This window comes from Lonchura striata, chromosome 11, assembly GCF_050655825.1.
Source record: "Lonchura striata isolate lonStrDom1 chromosome 11, ASM5065582v1, whole genome shotgun sequence".
Classification (NCBI taxonomy): Eukaryota; Metazoa; Chordata; class Aves; order Passeriformes; family Estrildidae; genus Lonchura; species Lonchura striata.
Window position 1 is genome coordinate 14,932,394 of NC_140713.1, and position 17,590 is coordinate 14,949,983.

Here is a 17,590-nt window from a genome sequence, read left to right on the forward strand (position 1 = left end):
GGTGGCAGTGGCCAGCCTGGAAGGCTGATTCAGTTTGTGCAGGGCTGCAGGTTTTGGCTAATTCACAAAGCAAAAAGTTAAATCAAAAGGAAATACCATTTCCTCAACTACAAGGTATTAATATCCTGTTCAATTTAATTTCTACCTTTTGTTATTGTGAACCCTTTAATATGCAATGTCAGCTTGGCAAGGATTTTCCAACAGTATAAAAAGAGAATTTACCCTGATATATTGTCACAGGAATTGCTGCAGCCCTCAATAACAATGTCTCAAGAAGCAGTCATGGAATTGGCTGCTGCAAGGAGAATAAATCCCCCTTGAGCAAAGTACTGCCCAAAGTCCCCAGGAGCCCAAAAATAATTTCTGAGACAAATTAATGCATTAAGTTCCTCACTGCATGGATATAGCTCAGGTATGAGGCTGACCAACAGGAGCACAGGGAAGGGTAGGAGCTGGGCTGGGCACTGGTGGTTTCAGGATGCAAAACCCTCCTGGACACTTGTGCTGAGGTAACTTGGCCTGGACAAGGAGGCACAACTGCTGTGCAAGGAGGATGCCCATGCCATGAATAAATACATTCCTTTGTGCTGGGATGTGAGGCAGCTGGAGAGCCAGAAATGTTCTGTGCAAATCTCACATGCTCTTATTTCAATGATAAATATTCTCCTTGTCCCACATATATTGATTTTTCTGATTAAATAAAAAGGGCATTTTCACAAATATACTTCCTGCCTTTAAAATATTGTAGAACTCAAGTTAAAATGCCCAACATTTTTTCATTATATATTACTGTTACTGTGTGCTTGCTTCTGCTCAGATGAACCACAGATGGAATTTGCCTACTTTCAGTCTTATGTTAGTCATAAAACCACCAGAAAGATTTCTTAAACTAAGACTTGAAAACAGAGCTGAATTCCCCTTTTCTGTAGTTTTTAGATTCTTAGTTTTGGGTTGTTGCTGCTTGATTTGCAGGACCATAAAAGCCTGCAGGAATTGCTGCCTTCTCAGCAATTACCCATCAAGACAAATGATAAAGCAAAGCATCTCAGTGCTTATTAACATTAATTTAATGAAAAATTTCTAAATTGTTCTCCCAGTGTTGAAAAAAGTAAAAGAAAGTGAGAATAGAATTTGTTGATAATTCCTATCTAGTTCACAGATTCGTTTGGCTGGGGTATGAGATGTATCTTTTCATTTGAATCCTGGAAAATTAATTAAATCAATATTCCATGAAAGCCTCTACCCCCCACACACTTTATTAAGATATTGCTTCACAGTGGCCCTTTTTCCTTATATCATTAAAATGCTTCCTTTGGAATTATCTCAATTTCAGAGATGACCTGTGGCCTCCAGTCACCAATTAATGACTTCAGCAATACCTTCTTTCCACTTAACAGCGGCTGAGACATGATGTACCTTTATTCCTTACCCAGATACACAACCTGGGTATTTAGTGTTGACTGAACAGCAGGATTGACTTCCATTCACCCTCCACCCCTGTTTTGAAAGGAAAAAAAAAATTATCTGGGCTCTGTCATCACCAAACCGTTTTAGTATCTGTTATTGTTTCCCTGCGATGAGTTTACAGGATGTTGCAAAATATGAAGATGTGGTTTACAGCGCTCCAGTTTCATGCTGTATGTGAATAGTGTTATACAAGTCATGTGGCAGCTCAGACATGTGTTTTGAGGTTTTTGGTGTGTCACTCAAGGCCCTTGGCCCTGTGTCCTTTGTATGTCTGGATGATGAATTTTATACTGGCAGAATATGCTGTTTGTGGAAAATAGATTTTTGTGTGGAGGAGCTGCCAACATATTTCCTGAGACTGACATCAAAGTACGGCAAATGTTGTCAGGGAAGCCTTGTTCTAAAACACATGGGTTTGTGCATTAGTGTCTGTGGGAACCTGTGTATGTATTCAGGGCTTTTCTCATATTTAATAATAATAAACTACCAGACATATGTATCTGTAACTCAGCTCTGCCTCTGCCCCATCTACACCCATCACCTTAGGATCTTTTATCTCAAGCCAATGACAGTTGTGCCTTCACCAGTAAACAGTCCCTGACAAAATCCTGGATTTGGCCAGCAAGACACAAACCAGAACTCCTAGAAATATCTAATATTAATCTGACTTATGGCATTATCATCACAGAAATTGTTCATTTTAACTTCTGTTTGGCATCTCTGAGACCTTAAGATCATGACAGGATCAGGTTCAGTGTGAGTATCCTCTCAATTCCAAAACCATCCAGCTTTCAGTCAGTTTCGTATTTTAAACCTCAAAATAAATATATAACCTCACTGATTCTCACTTGTCATATGACTGTGTGGTAGCTTGTTTAATTGCTTTGTGCAATTAGATATTGTTATATATAAATGCTGTAGATAAAAGAGTGAAGTTCGCATAAAAGGTACTCTGTGCTGAAAAAACATTCTAACTAATTTGCTTCAATAATTTATCATTTGAAAATATAAATTGTAGGGGCCCTCTTATGCTAGTGACTTTAGAAAGTATAAAATCAATGCCTTCTCTATTTCTGAGTTTTTAGCCTAACAGTGGGAGAGTAAAACATTTAAAAATATGTACAAGTTATTTTTTGTCTTTGGGCTGTTGAGAAAGCTTTGCTTTGCTTTTGCCCAGAGACACGGGAAACAGTGATGGATAGTCAGAGTGGGCAACCCATCTCTTTAATTCCCAGTGTGCTCTATAATTTGCAATCTTTGTTGTCTCTGAAGCCGGGTCTGAGGCATTGCAGAGCCTGGGTGCCCGTGCAGCAAGGTCAGGTCGGGTCCGTGGCACTCTGAGCTGGAGGTGAAGCCCTGGTGCCTGAGCTCAGGGGCTGAGCCGCAGCAGAGATCAGCCCTGAGCTCTGGAGCTTGTGCAGAGCTCTGCACCAAAAGCAAGGGAGTACAAAACGCTGCCAAGGCAAACCAAAGCCTCTTGCTTTCCTTTTGCACTGGGAAGAAGTGCTGCGCAGGCAGCAATCAAACTCTTCTCACTTAGACCATGCAGTCGTTCCACTGCACTGTTTTCTCAGCAGCCAGGTATTTATAATGATGTTTTCTGTACTTGAGATCTGTGGCTGAAAATTTAAGTGACTTGTTAGTGATGTTTCTCAGTTTTTGGATCCTGCATAAATAATATATTGATAATGGTTTGTTATTTTGCTTTGGTTTCCTTTCAAGCATTGTCAAAATCTAGTTCTAAAGTACATTAAAACGAAGGATTATTTTGCAGTCAGGTATTGCTGTTAGAGAGAGGTAACAGGGAGAAACGAGCTTCAACAGATAGGCAGGCAGTTGTCTTGATCGTACATAGGTTTTAACTTGTGAAAAGACAAAAATAGTCTTCATGCCAGAGGTGTCTAAAATCTCACTGAGTTGTCATCTCAATAAACTATCAGCCAGAACCTTTTTCATTTTGTTACTGTCTGTCATGTGGCTTTATTCACCTTTCCCTGCACTTTATTGCAGGGGAAGTCAAGAAAGTCCTAGGTGTCTTTTTTAAATTTTATTTTATTTCTGCAGAGCCTTAATCTGTTTTACATCTGTATGTGACTGCAGAAAGGCAAGAAAGGGTGAAAATTGATCAACTCACAGTAAAGCAGAGAGAGAGCTACTTAGTACTATTGAAATAACTCCTGCCCTACCCTGATGGATCTCAGCCTACAGCTTCAAAACCACCAGAAATCTTACAGAGTGTTTTTTAAGTGAAGTGCTAGTATTCCCTCTTGGTACATTTCTGAAACTATACATATGTAGGTTTGCTAGAAATATTTAGGAGAAACAGCTGGACATTACAAGAAAGCTGTCTTTTATACTTAATTTTTTTTATATGACCCAGTTTATATTTATAGCATATTTTCCTTCAGCTTTCCTCCTCCTAGCCCCCATCTCCTTAATCTTCTGTGTCTTACACTTGTGTCTAAGCATACTTTCAAATGAGGGGTCAGAGAAGATTGAGCACAGTTTTGTCAGCGCCAAGGGCCTGATTCTGCACTCCTGATTGATGTCAGGAGTGTAATAATCAAAACTATCAGGAGGCCCCTGCTGTTGCCTGGATGAGGAATCAGTCTGGCATCACTGCTCTGGGAGAAACCCCCTGTTCTCCTGCCCTGCCATTTTATACTTGCTTTTACAGAGATAAGGTATGAAGACTTGTGGCTGCCTCATTTGTATCCACAAATGTGTTTGCAACCATCTTCAGATTACCCCTTCTGCAGCATTCCTGAGTGCCTGCTATGAATAGCCTCCTTCAGGATAAAGTTACAAGCACAACATGGTCCAACAGAACATCAGTGAAATGCCACTTTACCTCTGAGTCACTTAACTGGACTCAGAGCAGATAAACAAATATCCCCAAAGTCACTGCTGTTATTAGATCATTGTCTGGCCAATGCATGGAGAATATGGAGAGTCCTAGGAGGGCTTTTTTCCCTTATTCTGCATTTACATCCATGAGGCTGAACAGTTGATTCTAGATTTGGACTGAACTGAACCTTTCAATAACTTTTATTTTAATCAAAATCATGTGTGTGTGTTTATCTTCTTGCAACCAGCCCAGAAGAATTTTCTTTAGGGTATTTCAAAATCATAACACTTAATGGGTGATGTGGTGCCTTCTGACATTCTATGACAATATTTGTCTTCATTACAACAAAATTATGTCATCATCGCTGTGCTCTAAACATTATAAACTCATCAAGTAATAGTTTGCTACAGGAAAGCTGTTAGAAGTATCAAGACTATATGGATAATAATGTCTATATATTTTTGAAAAAAATGTGTACAATAGAAACAAAGGTCTTGTGTCAGACACCTTTGTTAGAACTCACAGTTTCCATCAGTCCCTGAAATTACTGTTTTCTTCTGAAGAATGGGCCAAAGAAAGTAGTTAGCCAAGCCTAAGCACTTAAATTTTCATATTTGAGTATGAAAATTGCATCACTATCTTTTGTGATGACTATAGCCATGCATGTGTGACATGATGAGATAAAATGAATTCATTGCCTTTTGCCAAAGCAGCCTTTTCAAACGGGGCTGACCTAAACCCATCAAGCCAAGGGTTAGCATCTGCAGTTACTGTTTGCCTTTCACTATGATGCAGAAAGTCTTGAGCTTCCTGAGGGGAAAACACCCAGCCCAGCTGGCTGGGACTCACCAGTCACAAGCCTGCAGCTTAATTAGCAAGTTTCTAGTCCAAAGCAGTCTGAAGAGCAGATCAGTGTGATATGCTGTCTTTTGGTTCTCTGGGTTAGAAGATGAAAGTGTATTTTCCTGGGGAATGTGTTACATAGCTCAGTTTATGACAATCCAACCTGACAATATTGAAGACATGAATGTGGGGTTGTTATCCCAGCAGGAGAATCAGGAGTACAGTGATTGCTTCTGCTCCAGAGCTCAGTACCAAAGATGGATTCAGTAAGAGCCAAGAGCAGCATAATATTTTAACAGTCCTGGAGAAGGAACCCTGCAGATGAAGGTTAGCCCATGTACTGCTTCTTTCTTCCAGTGTTTTCTCCTTTCAGCCAGTACTGGCTTGTTAGGGTGTGTTTTAAGCCAGCTGTTCTTCATCCAGATTCAGCCTCCCTCATGCACTCAGAGGTCTGGAAGACAGTGCTGGCTGTGCAGGGTGAAAAGGATATTTCTTGGCCCAGAATTACTGGGCTATTAGTCCGTATCACTGCATGGAGATCCCTGGAGATGGCAAGGGGCAAGTGGACTGGACAGTAATTAGCAGGTTAGAACAAAGTGGGACTGGCCAGTAGCTAGGCAGGTCTTTGGCATGGGATACAGTTTTCCTGATGATGAACCAGACTACCTTGGTCACAGAGCTTGTGTTCTTGCCTTTACAACCTGCTGTTCCAAATCAAATAGATTTTCCCCCTTCTTTACTAGCATTAATAAATCATATGATTAGAAGAAAAATCAAGTCACATATAAATTCTGTGAGCCAACCAAGTAAAAAAATAGGATAGGGAAGACACATCTATTTGCTTTTCATTTTTAAAAGTAACAGGACTTTCCCCTCACAATTACAATTAATCCACTGGCCTTTGGCTTTTCAACACAGAAAACTGTTGATGTATCTGTCTTAAGATGAGAAAAAATTTCTTTACTTACCTTTGCCTGCTGATGTCAAACCACAGCACGCTTTGTATGGCTGTGCAGAAGTTTCCCAAGAGAATTCCTCTGCCACAAACCCGCCCTGCAGCTGCCTAGCATACAGGAGTGGGGTGGAGGCATGTTATCTGTTCTAAGAGGAAAAAGCCTCTGCATTACAGGTTGTGAATGCAAAGGTGAGATTTGGAAGGATTGGTGCTACAATAGTCTATTCATTGACATCTCTGACTGGCCTAGGATAAGAGAAGGCCAGCCTGGCCTCTTTGAAGCTCCCTGTCATGGGAATGCCTTCTGGAGCTCTCTGCTTGACACTTATCCTCCTAGACTGGGTGGTGGCATGAGTGCCACAAGTTAGCTCTTGGATAACTTATAGCTTGTGTCTAAGACACTATTAGATTTAGAAAACAGAATCATTTCCCAAAGCCCAGGGGGAGCAGAAGGGGAAGCAAAAGGGAATGGTTCTTAAAAAGTCTTATGTTTCTCTTTGGAAGAAAATTACCATCATCTATCTTTCCTTTCTTGCAAGCTCCTGGAACCTACTAGTAGTGCCCTGCTGCTGGATTTTCAGGCTTCTATTTAGCTGAAGAATATCTCTCTGATGCAGGTGCCAGTGTCATTTATCAGAGGATGATGTCAACATTCCTGTGTCATACATGACAAATGACAGCAGAAAGGAGTGCCCCTTGAATTCTCTTACTTTCACTAAGCTCTTTCCTTTCTCCAGTTAAATGACATTTTACTTCCTACAGTGTTTCAGTTCAGACTTGGGCTGCCTCTGGAGAGTGTGCGTTCAAATTGACTCAGAATGAGTGATTAGTACCAGGCACTGAGCTCCAAATTCAGTATTAGTGTAATACAGTCGCATGGCAATGGACAGAAACTTTGCTTTCATGCTTTTGGGGCAAATTCTGCCTTGTCTTACACCTCAGAAAATGCCAGAGAGCTCTTCTGATGTTTCCCAGTAGCAGAGCTGGCTGGATGTAAGAGCATCTGCCTCATCCTCTGTTTCTAATGCTTTTAAGGAGATGAAAGATTTTGAGTTGGTGAAAACTACCACATTCAGAGGAGTTTGCTTTGCAAAACATTTACCTGTACATGTACTAGGAGGCACTTGGCTACAGAAATCCATGCCTTGACCATGTCCTGTATGAGGGCCTGATTTGAAAGGTCATGCAGAAATTAATTGGGTCAGCATCCAGTGGCACACTCAGTAAGCAAAGCAAAAGCACACTCAGCAAAGCAAAATAAAATCTTGGGAAGTAAACAGGCAAGACAGAGCACATATGCTGCTTCTAATCCTATTTTTCTGCTGCTTCTTTCTATTCTTCTTGCTGGAAGAAGGGATTTGGACTCTTCTCTCTTAAGCCATGCATGTACAAAAAGGACTTTATTTTTAACTCATGTTAAAATCCTTTCTTGGACTAGGCAGCAACAGTTTTAACATGTTAGCTGACTGTGACAACCCAGAGGGGGGAGCTTAGGGTTTATCTTGACCAGTAAATGCCTGTTAGAACTTCTACTGCTTTTACTAACGCTTGTTAAAATATCAGTATGGACAACATGTGTTTTTAAAACCACACACCTGTACTCCTAATGACAGCAAGGCCTTGGGGGAGGAAGTGATTCACAGAACTGCTGCTCCCTGCACTTTCCACCCACTCACCATTTCTTTATAGTGTATTTTCCTCTGTTGAAACATGCACAGGTCTGCCAACCTTCTGATTTTTCTGGTACCAGTCCTTTTAGCTAACCAGCAGCATGGCTTCCCTTTGTTCAGCACCCAAGGAAAGGGCTGGATTTTCAGAACAGCTCAGTATTCAGCAGCAGCCAGGGCACAGTTTGACATTCACTTAAATCTTCCCCAAAAATAAACTTTTTCCCATCCTGCTGTTTCTTCCCACTGCACTAGTCCAGACATTAACACAGATAAACAAGGAATTATTTAGAGAAGCTAATCCAACTGAAGAGGACCATAAATAACTCGATTTTTCAGTAGTGCTGACATTTAAGTGTTATATTTCACACCTTCCATCTAAAATCAATAGATACAGCAAAGCCATTTGTGGACTTCAAGAAGTTTCTAGGTCTTTTCTTGGAACAGAACAGATTTTTATTTTCTTAATTCAATTACAGACATTTCAAACAACCTTCCTGAAAGGAGAGGCTTGTTCCCAATATCAGAGGGAGATAGGATAGTGACAGCAGTAACTTAGATGAACACCATTCATTATATTCTGGATTGAAAATTTATGCACAAGTTTGCATTAGGAAAAAAACTCTATAGTGACTTTAATGGGAGAATTATATCTGCATGGTGAGTTTTACTGAAAAAACTGATGGAACTACCTGAGCAGAGTTCCTGCGACAAACTGGGAGTAGAGCAGCCCTTCCTGGTATTACTGGTGAGAGTAGAGGAGATCACTCACCCATGGATGCAGACGTGACTCAGATGTTTTCATATATTTATATTTTCAAAGGTTTCTTCAGAAGGAATAGATTTAGCAACATATCTCTCCTTTCTTTTTAATATGGAAACGGAATTTTTTTTTTTTCTGTACACTTCTAGTGTTTCCCCAAAGCAGGGGTCCATTAGCTCCAGGCTCCAACAGTCCCACAGGCTGTGATCTTACCTTAGGCTGCCAGAGATCATTATACACATCACTGTCATGTTGCTGTGCTGTTGGTGGAGCTTTTTTCTTTCCTTCCATTTCATTTTATTTGTTTTTTACAGAGGTAAAAAAAATGGTAGTAGGGTTTTTCTAGTCCCTAAATATATAACCCAAGAAAAAGGCCTCAATTTCTCTCACACTTCCTTTCCAGCTCTGCCAGCTGAGGTACTGTTTTTCACAGGATGAATTGCTGATATTCCTACTTACACAAACTAAGGGCAATAACTGAGTCTTCCAGTCTGTAACTGTCTTAACTCAGACAGTACCAACATTAATATTCCTAATGGTAATGCTTTTATTTTGGTTTCTATTCCATAGCCTAATATATATTTCTCATTCTCTAGTTACTGAAATATATCTGATGTGCCCAGCAGGTAACTTCTAGGAGTCAGAGTAGGTCAAGCTTACTTTAAAAAAAAGAGGAAGGGTAAAAGTTGGAAAGGATAAAAATTATGAGTTTCTTATATCCTGCAATCTTGACTTCATTCTGTATTTCCGAGTGGGTTTTGGGGGGCCACAGTAACAAACTTTATCAACTGTTTATCAAAACTGTTACAAGTTTTCTCTTCTATTTTATGTGGCTCAAAAGTGACCCAGAATGTTTGTCCTAGTGAATTAGGGTATGTATCCTATACCCAGATTCATTTTGGTAGCTTTCACAGACCTGCCAAACCTCCCAGAACACCAAAAATTTTGTGCTGAAGGAGGCACATGGTACTGCTGGTGGAGACAGAGGTGATAGTGAGGATATGGCCAACCATCCTCCAATTGTCAGGCTGTATACAAATTTTCCAAACCTGAGAGGCACTGGGCAGGTGCCTGTCTTGGAGACAGAGGCAGAACCCTGGAGGTGTGAGGTGGTAGAACTGCCCAGGGGGATCTCAGCTTTGCACTGGGGCTGGAATGAGCACACAACTACATCCCAATGTACTCCCAGAATATCATTTTTAGCAGCTCTTGCAGACTTACAGCATCCCACAGCTGAAGATCTGAATCACCTGGAGGGTTTTCCAGCCACACAGTCCTGGTGCCAGACATGATGTGTTTTAGCACAGGAGCTGCACATAATCTTCTCATCAATGTCACAGGTGGGCCATTCCCATGGAGGATGGCATTGGCTTTCTCACCTTGCTCCTTGTATAACACCTCTGCTGAGGCCGTGCCTGAGCATGTCTGCCTGGTAAGGCAAGGCTGTAGGAGGGATTCAGGTAAGGCAAGGCTGTAAGAGGGATTCAGGTAAGGCAAGGCTGTAAGAGGGATTCAGCCAAGTCAGCTCTCTGAGGCAATCAGAAGGAGTCACAGAAGCCAGCATGCTAAGGAGAATTTAGGGAGTGCTAAAGGGAGCCCTGCTGGAGTTGTGCCCTTCTTGGGTGACTGTGTGCCTAATAGAGATCCTAAGCCAGAGCAGGATTTAAATCTCCCAAGCTTGAGGCCCAAAGTAGCAGAGCAGTGTCAATGCTCCATGACAAACATCCTCAAGAGGAAGAAATATGTCCAGTCTTGGATAAGATACTCTGATCATTCAAGTGCCTTTCTGGGGTGGGTGAGGTGTGAATTTGAACTCTTCCAGCCAAGCAGATGCCACGTATTGAGGCTGCCTTAACTAGCAGCTATGTCTTATTCTAGTGTGAGTGTAATTTGTTCTTTTTGTCTTCAGCGCAGTGAAAAGGAGTGAAAGACAAAGAATGTCTCACCTTAATTTAGCCTGGATTGTTGATACAATTTGCTTTGGCTCTCCAGACTGAGTTTGTGGTTTTCATCTTACAATATGGGGAAAAAACCCCTATTATTTAATGTAAATTAAACTTCTAACACTGAACAGAAAAGACTAAAGAGGTCTATTTTCTCACCTGTAGCTCCACTAAGGTATGACTGCTTCTCTAACCCCTAACTTACAGCTAAAATCCATGATGATGTAGGTGTGGTTGTGCTGATGCTGGTGTATCTCCTAGGATAGAATCAGGGCTGGGAATGTCAGTGCCATCCACTCCTCACTACTATTTTTATTATTTTCAAAAGTTCCTGGAGGCTACACCTGAAATCAGGGCTTCAACATGTCAGACAAAAAGGTAACTAGAGGTTGGCTCCTTGTATGAAGAACTTGAGCTCTAAAGAAGCAAGACAGGCCAAAGTAAGAAGAGAAACAGAACAGTGGAATGATTTATCTGGGGTCACGGGGCGGGTCAGTGGCAGAGCTAAGATCAGAGTCTGTGTCTTTTGGCTTCTGCCAAGACATCACGTAGAACATGTCCACACAAAGGAATGTTTTAGATGTACACGTGGAAATTGCAGCAGTTCACTAGTATTGGAAATATTTCCATTTAGAACAGGAATGTTAAAGATTAACCCCCTTTTCTGCTGTCATTCAATTCCTGCCTCAGTACCTTTGAAAAGCTTGTACAACCCAGCAGCTCTTCATGGTGAGGCTTTCCTCTGCTTGTTAATGATACCGGGGCTTCCACAGGGTAGCAACCTCTTATGATAGCAACCTTTCAATTCCCACATCTTCTGTGAGATGACAGACAATGGGAGGAAGTCAGATACATTTAAAATATACTTTGTTTTAACAGCACTGAGACACTTAACTTGTCAGCAATCCAATTATTAATCAGATTAATGGACTTTAATAAATCCACTGCATCCTTAGGACAATTGCCTGGTTAATATTTCATGCATACAGAATAGGGTTTCTCCTGAGCTATGAGAATTTCAATACAAAACTAAAACTGAGAAGTAATCCTTAGCTTACTGTGCTACCACACCTTGCATGCAAGAATGCTGATCATTGCCTGTGTAGGAGCATCATTTAATTATATTTTCTCACTTCTGAGCTTAACACTATTGAAGGAAATCTACCAGCATTTAATTAAAGACTAAATACAGTCAGTCTTTCTAGCTGGTTTAGTACCCACTTAGAAATACACTTGATACCTAGACATCAAAAAGGATACTGGAGGTAACAGCATTAGAGAAGGTTTTGTAAGAGAATGGGAATCTAATTTGTATCTGGAAATTAAATTTATATTTGAGATTTTAAAAAACCATTTATGAGATATTGAACCCCCATCTCGGTTAGAAAGCAATGGAAATAAGTCATCCAGTTAGGCCTTTACTTTCTATGGGAAAGGATTTTTTAAAAATAATTTTTAAAGTTTTAGATTTAGATTTTAGTCCAGGGTGCTTTCAGCCACTAAAATATATTGCAATGAAACAAAACCAACTCATACTGCAGCATTTTCATGCTAGCCTCATATACAACTTGACATTTCTAGTTGAACAGTGCTATATTCTACATACAGAATTTAATTCTGCTACTCTATAAACTAAATTTTTTAAAATTTAATTTTTCAAAAGAAACCTGAGAAAAAATAACATTGAGTTCTGACTCCTAAAAAGAAGGCAGGTCCAATGCAAATCATATGAAAGTAAGTAAAGAATTAATTCATTTCAGTTAATTTTAGATCAGGTCTGAAGATCAGTGTGTATAGAATAGAACACCACAGAAGTCACCAATGTCAATGTCATGGTGGCATTTTCCCCTTGAGTGGGGATCATGAACAAACAGAATTAACAGAGGCTTTAATATTGATTTAAGAAGGTGCAGGCAGGGGCTCTAAGGACTGCTTAATGTTAAGCACAGGCATAAGTGCTCTCCAGAAGATTTTTTTTTTTATTTTTTTTTTACATCAGACAGTATGTAAGTCAAAGGGAAAAGCATATTTGTATCTGTGTGAGAATGAACTTTTCAATAATAAAAGCAAAGGCTGTGAAATGCCTAGTAGGTGTGAAACTCCTGAAGTGAAGCAAATAATAGAGGTTATATTTGTAACTTTTTCAGAGGTTAAATTAAACTTATTTATAACCTGGTTTTTACTTCAGCATTGCAGTACTGAAAACTGCTTATACACTTTTATGCATCTGTCTTGTTCTGTAATTCATGTGGTCGGGTGTGTTACCTGGGATGTAGGCTTGCTTTCCTGCTGGGGGAAGGCTCATGGGGGCTTTTAGAGCAGAAATAATAAATAACTGACTTCTCTTAAGGAGCCATTAAAGTTTTTCCATGTTCCATGAAGTAAACAGGTATTGTACCCAGAAACGCAAAGACTGTCAAGTTTGTATGTGTGTGTGTCTTTAATTATGGTATATATTTCCTCTGGCATGATTTATTAGTTTCCTTTGTAGTTTTGTCACAGAGTTTACTTGCCATTTCAATCTGAAGTAGCCATTACATTTCATTTTTTCCCCCTTCTCTTGGCAAGAAGTAAATCTGTACTATTTGCTGATTTGTTTATTACTGTCTGGAAACTTAACCCTGCTCAAAGTCGGAGATCTTAAATACGTCAGATCATCTTAAAGCCATTTACCAAAGCTATACGGGTGACGTTATATGCGTGCAGAGAAATTCATTTCAACTACTACAAATGAGTCCTTTAGTAATACCCAGGAGTCATAACGTGTGTGACATAATGAACCCTCCTAGATTACAGCCCACACTAATTAGATCAGTTACTGCTACATTCCAATCCCTGAAACAATTTGCTCGAAGCAGGAGTTAGCTGTGCTGAAAAGGCAGAGCCCAGGGGCAGCAGCCCTTTCCCTCCAGTGCCAGCAGCTCCGTCCTGCTGCCTCTCCAGTGGCACCAGCCACCACCAGGGAGGCAGCCTGTGCCCCCTGGGAAGGACAGTGGTCCCCATGGGAAAGGACAGTGGCCCTGTGGAACCAAACATTAACAAGGTTTTCCTGGTTTTATTGCCATTTATGTTTATTCAGCAGCTACTTCTCCACGTAATAACTATGTCTTTAATTCCTTTTTAAGAGTCCAGAGATTTTTTTTTCTTTTTTTTTTTCTTGTAGTACTTTTTTGTTTTAATTCACAAAAGGGAAGATATTTACTCTTGCTTCCTAGTCTTTGTACTCTCTCCTGCTGGTGCAGAAAACAAAAAAATAACCAAGTTGGGGCAATGTTTCAGACCAAAAAGCACATGAATCTTGCTGGGGAGAAGCTGTTCTGGACTCTGTGCCTAAGCAAACCTACTGTCAGCAATCCTGCTGAGGATAGATGTCAACCGTTTATTTATTTAGAAGTGGGTTGGTTAATTTGCTTTTTCACTGTGGTGATTGGTACAAATCTATGAACAGTACAAACTGTTTTGTTAATTAGTTTCTATAGCTGAATTGGAAAGGGAAGCAGAGAAGTGTTTTTCCACAAATAGATTCTACCAAGAAAATATTTTTTAAAAGCCCAATGCAAATTATTGGGCTTTTATGCATGTTTTGAAGTACAGCTAAAAGGCCAGTTACACTTGGTTTTTCCTTTGCTTGCTTTTACCAGACATTTCTCTAAATGTCAGGTCCTGTGTTCTGTGCTGAAACTCTTTGATTTTGACTTCCCTCTCACTGTAGGTGCAGAGGATCAACATCAAGCAGAACCAGAGTGGTTTCAGCACTTGGGTCAGGGGCATTAGGAATGCTGGTCCATGGAGATGCCTGCTCTGGAGGCACTGCATGGATTCAATGCCATGGGACACCACAGCACCTTCCTGAAATTGTCTGGGCTGGGAATTGCATTGCTATGTTCTGAGGCACCTCTCTGCCTTCCCCAGGGCTGTGATCCTGACTCATGCTGCTCTGCCAGGTGCCTGGGGCTCAAACCAGCTACCCTGGGAGCAGAAAATCAGCCAGGAGCATCTGATGGTGGAGGGGCTCAACCGCCAACCTTGCACTCCCATGGGCAAGAGACCCTGACAGAAATCCTCAGTCTCTGTCCCAGGTGTGACCAGCACTGTTCGAAACTGAAATGTTCTTCAGAAATGGTCCCACTTTCTGGGCAATGCCAAACAGGCTTGATTTTGGGTTGGGCTCTTTTGCCTTTGCCTCACGTGCACACATCTGTGTGATGGCAGTGCTGGAATTCAGAGCCCACAGTTCCTCACTTTGCCACGGGACAGGAGCCCCCGAGCTTGGCTGGGAGCTGCTGCATCTGCCTGGCACAATTCCTGAGACTCTGCTGCCTGCTCCCAAAAAGCCTGCACCACAGAGTTACCTGGAATTCCCCCTGCACCCACCCATCTCCCAGCTGCACATTTCTGGGTCTGCCTTCTTCCCTGCAGCTGGGAACAGAAGGTGCTAATTTTGCCCTGGGAATGTATTCTGCACAGAGGACACATCTTTTCCTCCCCTCTCTTGTCATGAGATACCTTTCACTCTTCTGTAGGCATTTCTTTGGGTTTTTAATCTTATTTTTAATTTTAATGACGCTTTGTCACTCTCTGCTCAACACATTGAGTGCCTCTAGAGAAGGGGTAGCAGGCACATAAAGAATTCTTTTTTCTTTTTTTTTTTTCTTTTTTTTTTTTTTTACCTCCTGAAACTCCTGCTAGTTTTTCCAGACCATCCCATGGGCAACCTCTACACATTTTGTTGAACAGAAAGTTCCTTGCTTTTGAACATTTGACTACAGGGAGGTGTGTTCTTGTTCTTGTTACCAGAAGAGGTCGGGAATCCCCATGGATAATTTAATCATGATCTTAGAATTTTGTTCAAAATTTACTCTGCAAGCAACTGTGGCTTCACTTTTGTCTTTTAAATTTGTAGGGGAAAATAGCTCTGCCTTGACACAGGAACTGTTTTGCTGGGCTGCTGAGTGTTATGTCCAAGCAGCCAAAGCAAGACCATTGCAGAGGTTTGTTTCATTTTTCCAATAGCTGTTGTAAAATAACTAGCAAAGAACCTGCAATACTTAACGAGCCTGACAGACAGGGAAAGGTCAAAAACAAGCAGGAGACCTGTTCTAACTCATTCCTCCTGGACTTATAACTTGTTTCTTAGACCAAACAGTACTTTTCTTCTATTAAACACACAAAAAAAAAAAAAAAAAAAAAAAAAAAAAAAAAAAGGAGGAAAAAAAGAGGAATTAGGAGATGACAGGCTGAAACTGACTACTTTCCTTTCAGTGTCAGAAGACATAAATAGTTTAAGTTTGCAGTGGTCTCTGATTGAATATCCTTTTGAAGTAATGATAGCTATAATTTAAAGCAACAGTTACCATATTTTCTTCTTTTGTGACATTCTTTGATGCCCTAAGTATAAATCTGCTTAAAATAGCTATAGCCATGCCTGGGTATAGTACCAGGATTTTTGGAGGTTCTGCCTCTAATTGCCATCATATGTACCTAATATCACAAACATAACTGCCTAATGACAATGTTGCTGCAAATACTTTCTTGACATATGAAGAAAGGCAAATTCAGAGGTACACATTAAGTTTAAATTGTTTGCTAAGACTAAAACTTTTGCAAAAAAATTAGTTTTATTTAGTTTAAATACTGTTCCAGGGCTGCTTGGCCCCAGACATTTATTGAGCTGTTAAGGGGTATTATATTATGTTCTAATACAGCATCAAAAAATTGCTGCCTTTCAGGGGCAATTACAAAAATAGTTTGGTATAAAATCCAAACTTTTTCGTTGCCTCACACAAGTATGTACATACTCAATCAAGTAGATTTGTTTTTCCCAAAAGATTAGATGCAACTTTAAAGAAATATATGTAATTTGGGGATAAATGGAGGTTCATTGGCATCTTTCTCTATCTGTTAATTTTATTAAATCTTTCTATGTCTGTCAGTCTGTTAAATAGTTCCTAGTTTCCATTCTGCTGTAGTTAGGAGAAAAGTTGAGCCTCTGATATATTCACTTTAAGAGTATCTCACTTTTATCCTGGTGTGTTGTGCAAAATAATGGAAAAACACAATGTATTAAAAATTAAATGTTTTAATTAATTTATCTGGTATTTTCTATTTTAATAAGTTTTTAATTATTTTAATTAATTGCCATGTTTGTTTTTTGGCATCAGGGAATAGAAATTAATAAAATAAAATTTTAAAAATAAAATCAGCAAAAACCAAACCAAAACAAAAACCCTCAAAACAACAAATCAAAACAAAACAAACAAAAAAAAAATCTACAGAGGCTTGGTCTTTGGGGACCAAGCAAGGATTACCAGATCAAAGAGTACTTACAGGGTTGGAAAGGAAGCTGGACAGATGGTAAAAGGGAACAGGAGAGATGAGATAAATTCTGATAATGTTGTAAGGCCCATCAAGGTGGGTGTCACAGTGAACTGCAGTTTTTGCAGTTTATTGTTGAATATACTTTCTCTGGTTCTGTGTTCTTCCTTGCAGTCAAGACCACCAAACCCTGCTTGCCTCACTTCCTAGGACTTACTCTGCATTTTTGTCACCTGATGATGTCTCCTAATTTCATGGAGTTCAGATCTGTGGTAGCTCTGCTGACTTCCAAGGTAAATGTATAACTTTATAAACAAGGTAGGCTGGAAGCACAAATGATCTTGCTGCAGCACAGGATACTCTTGGCAAGGGCCAGTTCCTTTGACTTCCTTGATAGCTAAAATACAAAACAATCTGCAGTGGTGTCACTGTAATTCTCACAAGTGCTCCAGATCCCCAGTGCCTCTCAGCCTCATTTATAGGAGAGAAACAGCAGAATGACACTCCAGGTTGATTTGGTAGTGTAATGAGTAATTGTCATGCACAGCAGTGGAGGAGTTGGGCTTGCACTTCTGGAGTATAAATTACTGATCAGCCATTCTCCCTTTTCCCAGCTCTCAGATGGAACTGAGATATCGAGGCATGAGGTTTCAGCTTTGTGGCTCTGTTCCTGGACTCTGACCTTTTACAGTGTGCAAACTCATGAGCTTGCCACTCAGGGAGTTGATTTCTTCAGAAGTTCTTCAGAGATTCTAAGTGCAGATAGGACAGTGCACCAAGTCCTGCACC

At 40.4% G+C, this 17,590-nt stretch overlaps 1 long non-coding RNA gene across 1 annotated transcript in view; it reads left to right on the forward strand.

The window, feature by feature from the left end:
- LOC146766421 (uncharacterized) overlaps window positions 1-17,590 on the forward strand; it is a 24,243-nt gene continuing 6,653 nt past the window's right edge. Inside the window, exons 1-2 of the long non-coding RNA XR_014957744.1 lie at window positions 1-3,048; window positions 16,976-17,094. This is a non-coding gene — a long non-coding RNA (uncharacterized LOC146766421). The remainder of the gene's footprint in view (window positions 3,049-16,975; window positions 17,095-17,590) is intronic.